Source organism: Plutella xylostella, chromosome 19, assembly GCF_932276165.1.
Source record: "Plutella xylostella chromosome 19, ilPluXylo3.1, whole genome shotgun sequence".
Classification (NCBI taxonomy): domain Eukaryota; kingdom Metazoa; phylum Arthropoda; class Insecta; order Lepidoptera; family Plutellidae; genus Plutella; species Plutella xylostella.
Window position 1 is genome coordinate 3,924,327 of NC_063999.1, and position 16,759 is coordinate 3,941,085.

Below are 16,759 nucleotides of genomic sequence, written 5' to 3' on the forward strand. Positions count from 1 at the left end.
TTTCAGTTCAAACAGTTCAGACAATTTCGGCTAAAGTTTTCAACAGAAAAAAGAAAATAGTAACTGTCAAAAGTGACAAGACTTACACACATACATGGTTTTTTTCTTCAACGTTGAATAAAAAAGTCGTTCCTCGATACTTGATAAGATTAATATCGATTTTAAATCCCACAAAATAAGTTGTTGGAATAAATTGGTTTATTGAAATTTTCATTTATTTATTATAATATCGATAAAATTCTCGTACCTATTTATCAATAAAAATAAAACCCAATGATTCGTAAAGAACTGCTTTTATAATCATAAAATGCGATAAAATTAATGGTAGATATTGATTTTTTACGCATGGCAATTTTTATGATGAGATTTCATTTCAACGTGCCTATGCCTGCACCCACATTATCTAACTCGGGTGTCAACTATTCTCGAATACTTGCCGTATAAATCTATGATGGATTTCTAACCGTCTTTTGGTATCGGCTAACTCGGTCATGATCACTAAACGAATAATAGGTAACAGCCGGGCCATTATGTAACTCGGGTGTCAAAGATTCGCGATTACTAACCGTATAAATCTATGATGGGTTTCTAACCATTTTTTGGCATCGGCTATCTCGGTCATGATCACTAAACGAATAATAGGTATGAGATTTATCGATACACTAGACTAGAGGTTGAAAAATTTTTATGAAAATATTCTGTGATTTGGTTAGCCGACTAAATGACAACTTCATTTCACTTCAAACTACAAGTACTGACATTAGGGCTTTTTAATTTGCCGCATTATTTAGTTAGAAATGGCGAATAAATGTTGAAAATAATAAATGTTGACCGCTGACAGTTATGTGTTGATCATAGTTAATTCACTGCGGATGTGTTGATTTTGTGTGTAGGTAGATAGTTGATAAATATCTTGTCAGTCATAATGAATTGATAAATAAGTATAACACACAATCAATAATTGTGTTATTATTTTATTTCAATGGACAACATTTCATTTTTTACCCTATATTTTTATTAGCTATTCGGAAAGTTTGTTAAAAATTAGAGGACCTGTATTTTTTTTTATTTTTCATGTACATTTATTTTTCCATGTTATATTTAACTTTAAACTTTATTATTTTAAAACCGGAAGTGACGTAGGCATTTTAGGCTCAATTTCGATTTTAGTCCTATGCCTTAGTCTCGAAAAAAAAACATTAATGACACTGACAACTGACAAGTGACATAAACTTTGTTTACGTGCCAACCAACAAATGGGTCATTTTCAAATGACAAAAAAGTGTGACATTGATATTTCTGATGATAAAAAAATACTTATCATGAAATAATATTTTTACTAAGCATTAAAGTCAAGCATAATTGAATTCATAATATATTACTATTTTAAAATAAATATAATATACCCCAAAATTTTTCAGCTATGCAGGCCGGGGCTTGCTCTGGGACATTTATTATACAGGGTGATTGGTAAGTCGATGTATTCCTTCAAATGGGTTATAGACGAAGGCATTTCCAGTCGATTGAACCCCATAATGCATTATCCGAAAGTCAACCATTTCTGAGTTATTTAAGTTTTAAGTTTTTTTAGGTTTTTGCCAAAATGTATGTTTAAAAGCAAAATATTTAAAAAAACTAACCATTTTTTTAATACTTTTTTTATTGTTTTGCATTGGTGACACCTTAGCCAACTAATTATAATCATTAAATGCGGAATATTCAACTTAATTAAGACAAAGTGCTTCAAAATAGTTGAAACATTAAGAAAATGTAGCGAAAGGTGAAAACAAAAATGCTAAATTAAAAAAGAATTTTATCTGAAAATTTTTCAGGCACTACAGCTTAAAAACATATTCAATTTATAAGCTTTAAAATGACATATTCAAATCTAAAGTCGATTAAGGTAACGATAGAATGCTTTTGCATGTGAAATTGTTTAACCGAAAAATGACATCTCCTATAATACCTACTATTCGGTGAAACTTTTCAGCTAAAACATTTGGCACAGTGTTTGAACACGGTGAAGTTAAAACAATCATTATCGGTCAGTGCTACTGGAAAATCATGTTTTCGGCGAATTAACCGTCGTCGAACAGTAGTTTTGGGGAACCGGGTTGTGAAGAATTAATTTGTTTTACCAAACATTAGTGAATAATACTTTCGGCTAACGAGTTATCGGACAACCATTATTTCGGTGAAGCAACATTGTCGTCGATCTGTGCTTTTGAGGATCCGTGTTATCGGAGAACAATAATTAGTAAAAGGTTCAGAGCTCTACAAAGTCCAGTTATAAGACATTTTACCTTAAAACTGGAACAAATCTTGTTCGTTTCCCTACTGAGATTTGTCCGCCTATGCAGTTGTTTTTGGCTATATCTTGGAAATACCTTAATCGATTTTAGATTTGAATATGTCATTTTAAAGCTTATAAATTAACTATGTTTTTAAGCTGTAGTGCCTGAAAATTTTTCAGATAAAATTCTTTTTTAATTTAGCATTTTTGTTTTCACCTTTCTTAACATTTTCTTAATGTTTCAACTATTTTGAAGCACTGTGTCTAAATTAAGTTGAATATTCCGCATTTAATGATTATAGTTAGTTGGCTAAGGTGTCATCGATGCAAAACAATCAAAAAAGTATTAAAAGAATGGTAAATTTTTTAAATATTTTGCTTTTAAACATAAATTTCGGCAAAAACCTAAAAAAAACTTAAAACTTAAATAACTCAGAAATGGTTAACTTTCGGATAGTGCATTATGGGGTTTAATCGACTGGAAATGCCTCCATCTATAACCCATTTAAAGGAATACATCGACTTAACAGTCACCCTGTATAGCGGGTCATCTCTTAATGCGTACTAACCATTTTATATGATCAATAATAAAAAAAAGTCTAAAAGTGTCAGAACAGAATTTATGAAAATGACCCAAATAAACAACAAAACGTCACGATAAAACGTCAACGTCAATTAAAAATGAAAGTGACAGTTATTTTTTTTTTCATCTATATAGGCTTTGAGCAACAAAATGCATCGCACCTAATGAATGACATCATCAACACTTTTAGACTATTTTATGAATTTCTCCAAAATGATATATCCTAAAAATTCAAAAATATTTTTTTTGTGGCCTTTAAAGCTAAATCTCGAAATGGTTTTCGATTTATAGCCGCTTAGGTTTTTTGAAATGTTGTCCATAGATATTACCTTCACTGTATAGCAAGTACTTACATGTAAACTAAATTATCTAAAAACATATAAGTAGTTGTCTTGATCACGTAGACTAGCTTGATTTCCGACATATAGGTAGGTGACCGGTACCTAAAGGAAGATGAAGGACAACATTTTATTCCGCTCCTATAAGGAGACATAAATCCAGCTATGGACTATGAATATTATGATGAATGATGATAGATTCCATGATGCACTTGGGTACCGAGACAACCGAGATATATTTTTATGAAGTACCACATAAGTGCATAATTAACTAACTACTTACCTATATTAATTTCAAATTCACATATGAATGCATTACCTAAATAGAAAAAAGTTTTATTATGTTCATAATTTTCATAGAAAATTCCCTTAGAATAATAATAGTCTCGCGCTAAGCTAGGAGAAAATCGTTTCAAATTTCTCATTACGAATGCACGAGCCACTATATACTTATGAATTCTGGGTTTAGTCTCATAAAATTCACATTTGGACATAATATGAGCAATTTAATTCTTTATTTAAAAGCTACTGTTTACTAGTTGCCCAAGACAAGACAGTTGGGCCGCCCAAATTTGTACTTATGATTCCAACTATCCAATACAAAATACCAATCTCGGGTTTCGATGAAATATTCGCATAATATATATAATTTTAACAAGATGGCGGCCGGTGGGGATTGAAGTCTATACCCATGATGACGTCATTATTGGCAACCAACCGGACTTACATAATGCGAATAGTATCAAAATTTGCTTTTTGACAGTCTGCTTACGGTGAAAAGAGTTATCAACGACATACATAATGACCATGCTGATGTACCTACTTTAAAATAAATACTTACGGTTCTATTCTAGTTAAGGGTCGGCAATAGGCAATCGAGGGTTGGCATTGTCATAGAATTATGTAGTAAATGATGCTCTACAGCCTTGAAAAAAATCACACAGGTAGCCGAAGAGTCTAGCTAGGTGCTGAATCATTCGAATTTAAGTAAATGCTTATGGATAACTGTAAATTAATTACGAAAAACCAGTAAATCACACTCCCGTATTGTAACAACTGTGTCGTAATTATCAAGAATTTTCATATGATTCTTATCAAATTATAAAGATAAATGCTTGGACTAGGCGCTAAATACCTTGTTTTTTAATAAACACACACCTATTTTGTGTAAATTAATCCCAAACTTGAGCAATTTTTTTCCCTCAAATCTTCATACAAATATCTATGGCGGCTTTCTGTGTTATAAAATCATAAACACAAGCGACGTTTGACTCAGTCGGCCGGTGGCCTCCAAAGAAGGGTCACGTCGGTTTAGGCGGCACTGACAGCTCGCGATCTAATTGTGTACAGACACAAAATCACTGCACATTGGTTGTCATTGCACTTTTTCAACTTTTATGACACCAACATAATTTGATTTGAAATTGAGGAAGCATAATTCTTATACTATATTCAATAAATTAAATGATAATGTTTTTTATTAGTTAAGTCCATGGTACTTCTTGATTAAATTATAATTATTAATGCCTAACTAAAACTAACTAATATAAAATTAAAATTAAACTAAAAAGAAGATGCTGGCCAGATCGCTGCCACTGTCGGGTAGGGTACCCAAGACGCTGGCCGCGTTACCCCGCTATATAGCGATGCTTAGCCTTTGTGATAGGTAAGTGCCAGCCCTAGGGTCCCTTGAGACTTCTATTAGTCTGCTGCTGATGTCTTTAAAAAGCTGACGTGCCTCCGGTCCCCACGGCCCTGGGATGAGGAGCAGGAATATAGTGAATGGATCTAAGTGATGACAATACGTAGGAAGATTAGGTTAGGATTCAAAAACACAGTCTCACCATGAGAGGCATGGTCTCGTTAGGATCTGATGAGGGCAGTAACACGGAGGTGACTGAATTTTATTTCAAAGATTTAATAGCTAAAAGCATCGAGTTTGGGCTATTAAGTATGTTTTTCAGAGAGAGAGAAAGAGATTTAATTTTTCCTCTGGATGTGTTAGGTTTACTGGGTTTACTAAGTTCATTCTGTTAATGGCATCAAGTTGTTATGTGTTCATAAGTAATAATTATTTATATTTTTTATTATTATATTTATTTTAACAAAATGCTGTTGGTTCTCCACGAAAATGTAAAAATAAAAATAAATTCGTAACGTAAAATTGTCAATGACGGAATTTCTTCTATAGACAGTAGCCACAAAAAAACAAACGATAGATGGCGCGATTTGAAGATAAAGATACATTTATTCGACACATAGACAGCAACAACAAAAAAAATACAGATTTAAAGAAAAGAAACATATACTTATACAATACAACAAAGAAAAAAAAGGATACACATCAAAATAACTGGAAAAAATATAAGCCCCAATTTACTTGTGTGGGACAGGGAGTACCATAATATTTTTTTTGGGGTACTCCCCATCTATGCGAAATATCAGCTTGATATCTTTACCCGTTTCTGAAAAAAAGGGCGGTGACAGACAGTCAGTCAGACAGACGGACAACAAAGAGATCCAGAACATTGGGACTTGTTTTCATGTTTTTAGCGTACAGTCGGGTTTTTCGTTTGTTTATAATTGTATTTTTTATTTGTAGCTTTTTAGTTGTTTTTATTTTATGAAATTTTACGTCAGTAGTTCATGAATTTTGGTGTTGTTATTTAAATACCTTCAATATGCATATTTTTGTTATGTGAAAATCAAGCCCTTTCATTTGATACCTTACACGGCAAAGTTGAATTATTATTTTTTCGATCATCACGTTATGTCCTCTAGAGGGCGCTATGTACATTTTAATGGAACGTCACATAGCCTATAACCATCGCGTCATACGCTTCTAACAATACCTCATACATCAAAATCTATCAAGCCGTTTAGGCTACAGGAGGGAACAAAAAAACAGACAAACATACATACATACAATCAAAAAACATTACCCTCCTCCTTCGGCAGTCGGGTAAAAAGGAGTAAGACAGGGGGTCATTCTGAACTTTTGCTCTACGAGTTTTGGAAATTAACAAAAAAAAAACCTTTTTCATAGAAACTGTTTAAAATGTACTTAGTATATGGAAGAGCGGGGTATCCTGGCACAGGTACTTTATACTTAAAAGGATACCCCATCAACTATTGTAACTAGTATGTAAGTTTACGAAATAAAATATTTTGTATTTTGAATTTTTGAATTTTGAATTTTTTTAGAAACTTTGTTGGACATGTGACTTTTTACCATGGAAAATGATTTTTTTTTTCGTGAATTTGCAAATCTCTTAGAACAAAAGTTGTTCAGAATGACCCCTTGAGTCATCCCCTTTTGGCTTAGTATAGCCCTTTTGCGACACTATGTATTTACTTTGCTTTGTCGTCGGGGTTCAGTTGGCTGGAGGATGCCCGAAACTTATTATCTACACTTTAATACTTGTAGTTACCTTTCTACAAGTAAATACCACATTTGTTTGAGAAAGCTAATCGGGTTCCGAGTATAGAGTAAAGTGGCACCCCTATTAATTTCTACTCTTTCCTGGTGCCTACCAGTGTAAGTAAGAATTATACTTACCTACTTACCCTAAAATCACCCAAAATGTACTTGAACATAATTGTCAATAAAGTTGGCGAGTAAAAGTTTATTGACCCACTGTGCAAACTTACATGTGTGCGTGTCACTGCGTGTGCTGTGTGAAGAGCATTGAAAACCCAAAATTGGCGCGGCACGTCACCCTGTACGGGGCCTTAAGTAGGTATGTTAATGAAGGAACCTATTAATTTACAGGTAGGTAGGTATGTGAGTACTATTGAAAGTAGGGATGAGCTGAATATTTTTTCACGAAATTGCTGAACTTCGGTACTTACGTAGGTCATATTATAATTAAAACAAAATCAAACATATATTACTTTTCACTCTCTTACTGTCAAATTTCTCGAAATCAAATAGGTAGGAAGCTCAGACCAACTACAAAGTAGGTAGGTAGGTATTTCGGCAAAATACATTGTCTGCGCGGCGGCGCGGCGCGGTGGTGGCGGCGGCGGCGGCGGCGCGCGATAGCCACGCAGCCCACGCACACATAGTCAGGCTCACTTACACAACGATAGCGCGGTAACCGAGTTAAAAAGAGACGGCCACAGAGTATGAGCGGGACAAAGCATAATGCCATCAAAACAAAAACATACCTAACTTGTAAAAAATGCCAAGTCTCCCAAACGTAAAAAAGTCGGTTTCTTTTTTCTGTTTCTACCTACTAAAGGGTTCTCCTATTTTAAGTAATGAAAAAACCTTAACTCAACATAAGCTTGTAGTGACCATATTCATAGGTATATAATATATAAGAAATCTTGTGATGCGATTGGTGATCTATTTATTTAACGAACGAAATAAGTCCAAAGTGATATGTTTAGCAACCCCATTGTACATTGTACCTATACCTACACCAACGCCAAGTTAATTTTAATGATCGACCCGTCATTGTATATCCACATCAAAAGTGCTACGAGTACGAAGGGAAGGATTTGTGGAAGAAACTACAAACTCTTGACATCAGAACCAAGAGGGCCGATGTCCATTTTTGAAACTTTTCAGTAGAGCCAAAATAAACTTTTACCACCGTTAAAACAAACAAAGATGTTTGTTTTGGAGTCGAAATACCTACATTATTTCGCTCGGCTAGTTAATGAAAATACAAAATCGTTTCATTTGAAGACAATATTTATGCAATATTAGCGAAAAAATCTAGTTTTGTATCTTTGAGTATGGATATCAGCCCCATTTTTCGACTATAAATATAAATAGTAGCTTAGAGGCTCACGTCAATAAAAGACTTTACGGCTGTATAGATTTTAGACTAAAAGGCAAGGCTTTTGTTAACATCGGACCTTTTGGTCAAGAAAATAAAATTAACTTTAAAAAATGCGTATACCTATTATAACAACAGACTGTATGGTTCGGGGAAAATAGTATTCAAGTTGAATTTTGGCTTGTGTATGTCTACATAGGGGGGCTTGTCGCTCACGTCCGTAGGTACAAACCCTAGTTACCCTACACGTGTCCCCTGGGTGGTGCTAACGAGTGACAACGCCGAATGTCGGGCGGCGGTAAATCGACCCGACCTCCTCTCCTAGCAGAGGCGGCGATCTCCCGCCGTAAAAAAGGAGAATCACCAACACGCCTGCCAAGCGCGGTGATTATGGCAAACACACCTCCTTATGATGGAACAAACAAAGCCCCGGCCCCCAGTCTCCGGCAGCCCCGCTATCCCGGACTCCGGTAGCGGTTACGGTAACGGCGGGGCAGGGGGTGCGAAGAATCTCCGGCAGAGAGTCGGCTACCAGCCCAACCGACCCTTGCACCTGGCAACATATAACGCACGGACACTGAGGGAAGACGTGAAGATAGAGGAGCTGGAAGAGGTAATCAGCAAATTAAAATGGGACATTATAAGGTTATCCGAAGTCCGACGAGAGGGAGAGGATACGGAAATTCTCCAGTCCGGAAACGTGCTGTACCACCGGGAGGGCGACCAATTGTCCCAGGGGGGTGTCGGGTTCATCGTCAACAAGTCCCTCGTCAACAACATCGTTGAAATCGGAAGTGTGTCGACACGGGTTGCGTACCTCATCCTGAGAATATCTAAACGATACTCAATGAAGGTCATACAGGTTTACGCACCCACATCTAAGCACACCGATGATGAGGTCGAACTTGCGTATGAAGACGTATCGTCTGCCCTGCGTAAGTTCACTACTAATTTCACGGTGGTGATGGGAGACTTTAATGCGAAACTCGGAAAACAAGAAGGCGGCGAAAACCTGGCCGTATCAAAACTGGATCACCTGCCGGAATGGCTGGAAAAGTGGTGGGCAACGTGGGCACCGAGATGTTGTCCGCCGCACCTGGCTAAGAAGCTGCAACTCCGAAGTCATTTCGTCTCAGTCAAGTACCTGGGGGTGGCGATCGAGCGCACGCTCACCATGAGTGTGCAAGCGGTCAACTCAGTCTACTAGGCGAAGGCCGCACGGGCTATGCTCTGTCCCATGTTGGCTTCCCGACTCCCCCTGCGCAAGAAGCTGAGGATCTTTAAAACATACATGCGTTTCCGTATTACCTACGCTGCTCCGGCGTGGTACGCACTATGGGTTGTATGAACTTAACTGAATGTGTTTCGAACCATAAGGTCTGACGTGAAAATTTGACCGCATATAAGTAATATTTAGTTGGACAAAAGGGTACGTTATTGATATGGGACGAACTATTTGCAGGTATTTTTGAACTGTTGTTTACAACCGACCGTATATAAAATAACATTATTTTCATATTTGTACAGCCATAACGTCTGAAATTATAAAAAGTCCGTATGGTTCCAGTGTACTGTGGATATGCGACCACTTTTAGGAAAATGAAGTTTTGAACAAAAAGAGATAGAGATACGTGTGTTAGACTAAAAGAAAGAAGGATCTTTAAAAAAGTGATTTTCGCAAAAATTTTACATCGGCCCTAATGGTTCTGATGTCGAGAACTATGTTCGACGATTCCGGATTCTCTCGAAGAATAACTTTATTGCGAAACCTGAAATCAATTCGTCTGGACACCAGCGAGTCAATGACGAATTATACAATACAATACAATACTCTTTATTTGCACCAAAATAGATCAACATACAAAATTAAACTTAAAAATAAAAACAGATTAAAAAGGCGGCCTTATTGCTTATAGCAATCTCTACCAGACAACCTTATTTATTAATTATGAATTAGTTATGTGACGCTAATCTAATAATGGAAACGGCGCGGCGTAGAAATTGTCTGGAACAGGTTTTAAAGTGGATGACGAGTGGATTGGATGCCTAATACTAGCGGGTTTGCCAAAAAATACTTCCCTATGATAATGGTAATAGAAAATTCGGGAATCACCATTACGGGTGACGTAGTTACAGAGTACATTATGACGTAGTGAAGACAAAGTTGATAGATCTTGCAGTAAACTACAATAGTACCGAGCTAGGAAGTGCTTTTTTGAGCAGAGAGTAGCACAGTCAACAATATAAGGTTTGCAGCACTGCTAAGAATAAAATTCACAGCTTAAATATAACATTTCGTAAAGTTTTCAAGAACAGGGGTATCAATATTTACAATATAAATAAATACACATGCAATGTCATTACATGATACTGGCAGAAATTGTTGGCACACCCGACAGATTGCCATAAAAATGCCATCATAGCGGCAAGATGGCGGCGAAGCAGATCATCAGTTGGCAGCAAGTGAAGAAAACTAATGCCTTATTATTATGCCTGTATTCTGTGAAGGAAAGCAGTCTCGTCTGCCATTTGGTCACAACGGTGCAAGGAGCAGTGGACCCCTGGATGTAATAAACATGCCGATGTCTGTGGGCCAATGGAGATTGGAGGATCCAGGTATTTCCTAGTTTTTGTTGATGACTATAAATCTTGATATAATGATTATAATATTTCATATTATCCTTTATCAATTAACCATTATTCAGTTTAAACGCTTTCTCATCTCTAATCATCAATTCATCACATTTCAAACTTTGGATTTGCTATCCAGTCAGCCAACAGTGATTATAAACTCACTGTTCTATCATGCATTGTCCCCAACATAACATCTTCAATGCCTCATTTCCGTGTCAATGTACAGGACATCAACATACCATCTCACATTCAGCTTGCCGATGCTTCAGCGAACCTAGAAATATAGATATTTTACTTGGGTGTGACATCATGTTTCAGATCCTACTGCGTGAGAGACTGCCAGTGATACCAGGTCAGCTGTTTCTACACAACACTCAGTTCGGCTACATTGTTGCTGGCACTGCACCATTGAACAGCGAGGGATGTTCATCACTACCAAGTAACTTTTGCAAGTCAGTATCTGAGGCTGTCTCAACAGAGTCTTTAAATAGGAAAATAGATATGTTCTGGGAATGTGAGCAGGTACCTGAAAAAGGGAACTATATTCCTACTGAATTAAATCCAGCTGACTGTCTGTCAAGAGGTGTAGATCCTCACAGTCTACTGAATAATCAATTTCATGAAACTGAATTCAAACATAGTGTAGAATCAGTAAATGTGCTTCAGAACTTACCTGAGTTAAAGTGTGAGGCTGAGAAAACAAATATGATACATGCTTAGAGTATATAGATACATGCAATCGGTTTAATATAACCATAAGCCCATAAGCAGTTTATTTGGTTCTTTATGATTGGCTTTGCAGACATACCATCCCATTGTCAGCTTGCCTTCTTACATCTCTTCTTATATCTTTATTTAATATTTTTTTTCTTCTAAATTTCAGCTTTCCTATTTTTTCGGGAATACCGCCGCTGCCCCCGGGCCATGCCTCTATAATGAGAAGGTAAGTGTAGAAATACATTATTTTAAAACAATAAAGTCATTTAAATGATATTGAAACTGAAGACCAGCATAATGCATAGGAAAGCCAAATAAATAAAATCATGGTGCAGCACATCCTGTATCAGGGCCTCTAGTACGGGTTTTGCAATTTACGTAAACGAAAATTTTTTTGTTTTCTTCTGTCACCTGCATAGATTATCTGTCAAAAGTTTCATGATAGTTTCCGCTAGAGGCGCCACTTTGTATGCGAGAAAACTGAAACTTTTATAGTTTTTAGTTCACACAGCAATGTTATTTATTTGGCACGCCTATTTATTCATGTATCGTTTCTTGCCAACAGATCACCTGGGTGAAGATGACGATGCAACATCGACATGTCGAAGTACCCAGCGAATGTGACGACAAAACTACTAAATGGATTTTGATCAACAGACAACCTGGATAGGCAACTTTTTAAAAATCCTAGAATCACTACCAGAAAACTTTTTAGCTCTAAGTTTTATTATAACAGTTACTAGAAAATAAAACCGAGAGCATGTTAAATAAAACAAACCAACACCTATCCCAAAAGAAATGGTAGAAACATAATCAACAAAATATATCATACAGGTTACCAGATAAGGCAAGTAATAATGAAAAATAATTTATCTATCTTTTATCATTGCATGTTATTGTTATAATGTATTTCTACCTATGGGTACAATAGTGGGAGTAGCCTGTATTTATAGTTGGTGAACAAATTGCTTGCTAATGATAAGGCACGGAATTAAAAGGGACAGTCAGAATTGATGGAGCATTTACAACGTAGGTAAACAAAATCCTACACATATCTCAAGTCCTACATATTCAGAGACAGTCATATAAGAAAGGGAATGACTGTTTATAACCACAATAGCCGAAACTGATGTGGCATTTCTCAAAAATTAAACCGGGGGAAATTACAAAGATCTTATCAATGCTATGTAAAAATTGGATATTATCTATTAAGTTTTGTATTGACTTACCTGTAATTCTATTGTACACAAGCACCAAAACAAAACCAAAAGCTAGTAACTTTTTACAAACACTCAGCACCAAAAACAGCACAACGAAACGAAGAGGCTCTTGTTAGCACTGACAGTTCCGTTCCGTTCGCAGGTCGATCGACTCGAATGCGAATGCGCATAAAGGCATTTTATAGGTATAGGTTTATATATTATCTATTAGTATATTGTATAAGTATAAGTTGTTGTAGGATATTATATTTAAGTAGTACATATTTAGTTTTCTTCGCTGAAATAAGTTCTTTTTTTTTTTTTTTTTTTGCACTCCCATACAATTTACTCCCTGTACCTCCTGTAGGTTGACTGGTAGAAAATGCTTTTAGCATTAAGTCCACCTAATTGTACATAATTACTTTTGTATATTGTGCAATGAAGAATAAATAAATAAATAAATAATGCGCAATGTTTTGACTATGCGCATTGACCTTCATTAATGCCATGCGCACTAATTATTTCCAATATTGTAGTTTAATAATTGAATTAGCAGAATATTTAACAAGACAGAAATTAAAACCCTAAAGAATACGTATGTTTATAAAAATGAAAACAGCTGTATTTATTTTAACTCTTTGGACACATGGCGCCATCTGTTGCCGAGTAGCGGTAATAATAGCGACACCTGTTGTCGAGTAGTAGTAACAATGAGTTAGTGCAGTGAGAGTGAAGTGAACGTAACAATTATATTATTTATATATATTTTAATATTTATAGGTTCTATTTAAGTTTAGGTTTATTAGTAGATCACATTTTATTCTGTTTTATTTAATAAAGTATGCTCTTACTTAAAAGAGCTATGATATAATTCAAGCTATCGATTTTAACTGTTACTTGTATCCATATTCTGATTGATAAATAATAAATTTAGAAATATCATTGTGATTTTAATCATACCTACTTATAACAATATAAAATAATTTAACATGATTGTGTTGATGTAGTTTCTAATGTGGATTTGTATACTTAAAATAAAATAAATTTGTCTTGGCATCTTTTATTTACCTACATATTAAGAACCCAAAATAAGTCTGTAATATAACTGGTTACATTCATTACTCGGCTGTCCCATTTTAAAACACAGTAACAGCCATGAGACAAAATGTTCAGGAGAGCCAAAAAACGTTTTTGTACCTTCATTTCAATGCCCTGGTAAAACTATGATAGATATCTGAACAAATGTAAGCTTAAAAGAAGCGGCAGAACCTAGGCTTTATATACAATACTATTTCATTTAAATATGACTAAAATTGTTGCTGTAATGCACAAAAGAAAACACTTACTAGGTTTTATATGGTTTTCTCACCCTAAAACCGCCCTCACTGACCATTTCATAACCTAGTAAGGGCCATTATTGTGTCATTTAAGACAAGTTAAGTATATTGAAATTGCAATAATTGCGTAATAATTTCATTTTTTATATGTTTGGGATCCTTCACATATTATAAATCCAATTTTGCAGCACTTTTACACGACGGCACTATAAGTAATAGCTGAAATACGGGCATATTTTTATGTTTGTTTTTTTGTTTTATGTAAATGAATTAAATAGCCATATTCAGAAGGCTCTAACATGAAAATTATTTATGGCTGCCTTCAATTAGACAATATTTCCTAAATTTCTATCTAAAAATCAGTTTTATAACTTGTTTTTTTTTTGTTTATGCAAAATAGGGCTAGTAGAAAGGTTCTAACGAGAAAGGTCTCTATTGCTTTTATAAAGAAGACAAAATTTACTTATGTTCTACTTTTAATTCAACTCTCTAGGTTTCATTGGTGCAAAGATACAGGTTCTGAAATGTCTGATATTTTGTTCGAAAAAAGTGTTAGTAATAATGTATGCCATTTGTGACTTACTAAAATTAACGGACGAAAATTGTCCTTTGCTGACCATTTCAAAACCTAGTAAGCGCCATTGACCATTTTAAAACCTAGTAAGTCATTTTCACTTACTGTGTTTTAAAATGGTTGGTGGCTCTTACTATGTTTTGAAATGGTTTTCGTGGCATTTTTGATTTCGCAGGGTGGAGTTACTAGGTTTTTAGAAATTTTATTTTCGTTTCTAAGCGGTTTTTTGATATTCTGACAATGCAGTTTTGTGCGGAATCGCCTAAAATAATGTATAAATCAAAGACCCGTTTTTTTTAAAAGTTGGCGGTTACTGTGTTTTGAAATGGGACAGCCGTACTGTATGTATTTTTAAAAGTAACCATCATTAAAATAAAAAAAAGAAAAAAGATCTTTAGTTGCTTTTGTTAGATTCGATCCACAGACCACAGGGATCTACACTCGCGAGCAACCAAATCGACTCAAGCCTTCACGGCGCACATATACATTGATTTTCCTAAAACGATAAATGGTAAATATAAAAGTGATATGTCATTCGAAAGCTGAAGAATTAGGCTTTCAATTAAGATCAATACCATAAAAAAAAACTAAGCGCAGATTTAATGACGCATTTTAATTGCCCGTCAGTGTTAATTACCTCATTAGGAATCCACGCCTTGCGCTACCTGATCCCGCTATAAAACCTTTCCACATCCGGTGTACCTTATCAGTCGCTTGTTGCAAGTTGACCGGTACACATCTCGTTGCATTGTATTCCTTGTTTTCGCAAACCCATGGATACCACACCAGAAGAAGCTGCTCAAGTTGTTGCCTTGCTGCAACAAGGGTTAAGTCAGCGAGCAGTCGCTGCCCAGCTCCACTTGAGCCAGTCTGCTGTATCCCGAGTATACAGACGGTTCCAAGAGACTGGTGCCTTCAATCGAAGACCAAGAACGGGCCGCCACCGCTGCACTTCAGAGAGAGACGACCGCTTCATTGTCTCAACCTCGCTGCGCAATCGACACCTTACGGGCGTTGATGTGCAGCAAGAACTGAGACGTGTACGACAAGTGGCTGTCAGCGAGTGGACAGTGAGAAGACGCTTGAAGGAAGCCAACTTGACACCAAAAAGACCTGCATCAGGCCCCAAATTGACTGCAGGCCACCGACAAGCGCGTCTTCAGTTTGCTCGAGAGCATCTCGATTGGAGCATTGCGCAATGGCGGTCGGTCCTGTTTACTGATGAGTGCAGAGTGTGTCTGCATGGCAGTGACAGGAGAGGCCGGGTCTACCGGCGTCCGGGGGAACGATTTGCCCAATGTTGTTTCGCTGAAACAGTAGCATATGGCGGCGGTTCCTGCATGATGTGGGCTGGTATTTCTCTAGAGGGAAAAACCGCACTTGTTTTCGTGCCTGGAGGCGGCCGAGGAGGCGGGTTAACAGCTGATCGGTACATCACCGACATTCTACTCGGTCATGTTGTGCCCTATGCAGAATTTGTCGGTGAAGACTTCGTGCTAATGCACGACAATGCCCGCTGCCACACGGCACGAGTCAGTCGGCAGTTTCTGAGAGAGAAGGAATTGCGCACGATGGACTGGCCTGCGCTCAGTCCTGACCTGAATCCCATCGAACACTTATGGGACGAGCTCAAAAGAAGAGTTCGGGCCAGGAATCCAGTCCCTGCAAGCGTGGACGAGCTGAAGACAGCTTTATTAGAGGAGTGGGACGGCATTCCTCAGGAAACTGTCAAAAAGTTGATAAGGTCTATGAGAAACAGGCTGCAGGCTGTAATTAGGGCAAGAGGGGGCAATACAAAGTATTGATTTAAATAAATAAATTTTTATCTTAACATTTTTTGTTTAATTTGTATAATACGATACCCATACCCTTTTTTCCTAAATTCCCGTTTTTCCTACAATTGCGTTCAGACATCATTTATTTCAAAAATGATGAATGGATTTCAATAATAATGATATCAAATTAAAGCTGACATCTTAAGCTTTTAAATGACATATCATTTTTATTATTTCTATTCATAATTTTACTTGTATTAATGTATGTTTGCGCCGTCAAGGCTTGAGTCGATTTGGTTGCTCGCGAGTGTAGTTCGAGGCTGTAACCAACTGGGCTGAGGTGCTGCTAATTGTTTTAGTGAAAAATTCCTTCACTTTCTTCCCTAGCCGACAACTTAATACATATTTCAGATGCTTACACTTTTCATTATTTTGAAGTCCCTTGACCATATACGTACATAAAGTAGTTATTGCTACGATCTATATACCATCGTCTATCCATTACATACACTCGATGAG

At 36.4% G+C, this 16,759-nt stretch overlaps 1 protein-coding gene and 2 long non-coding RNA genes across 12 annotated transcripts in view; 2 read left to right on the plus strand and 1 right to left on the minus strand.

Moving 5' to 3' along the window:
• LOC105380206 (potassium/sodium hyperpolarization-activated cyclic nucleotide-gated channel 2) overlaps nucleotides 1–16,759 on the plus strand; it is a 202,113-nt gene that overhangs the window by 84,835 nt on the left and 100,519 nt on the right. The window lies entirely within an intron of this gene.
• LOC125489963 lies at nucleotides 10,479–12,238 on the plus strand. The gene is made up of 4 exons (XR_007267367.1): nucleotides 10,479–10,620; nucleotides 10,957–11,090; nucleotides 11,522–11,581; nucleotides 11,921–12,238. It is a non-coding gene; the product is annotated as an uncharacterized LOC125489963 (long non-coding RNA).
• LOC125489964 lies at nucleotides 10,800–11,921 on the minus strand. Of its 2 annotated transcripts, none has more exons than XR_007267368.1 (2): nucleotides 11,447–11,921; nucleotides 10,800–10,912 (listed from the first exon to the last, which is right to left on the minus strand). It is a non-coding gene; the product is annotated as an uncharacterized LOC125489964 (long non-coding RNA). The 2 variants fall into 2 exon arrangements; XR_007267369.1 differs by having other exon boundaries at nucleotides 11,312–11,921.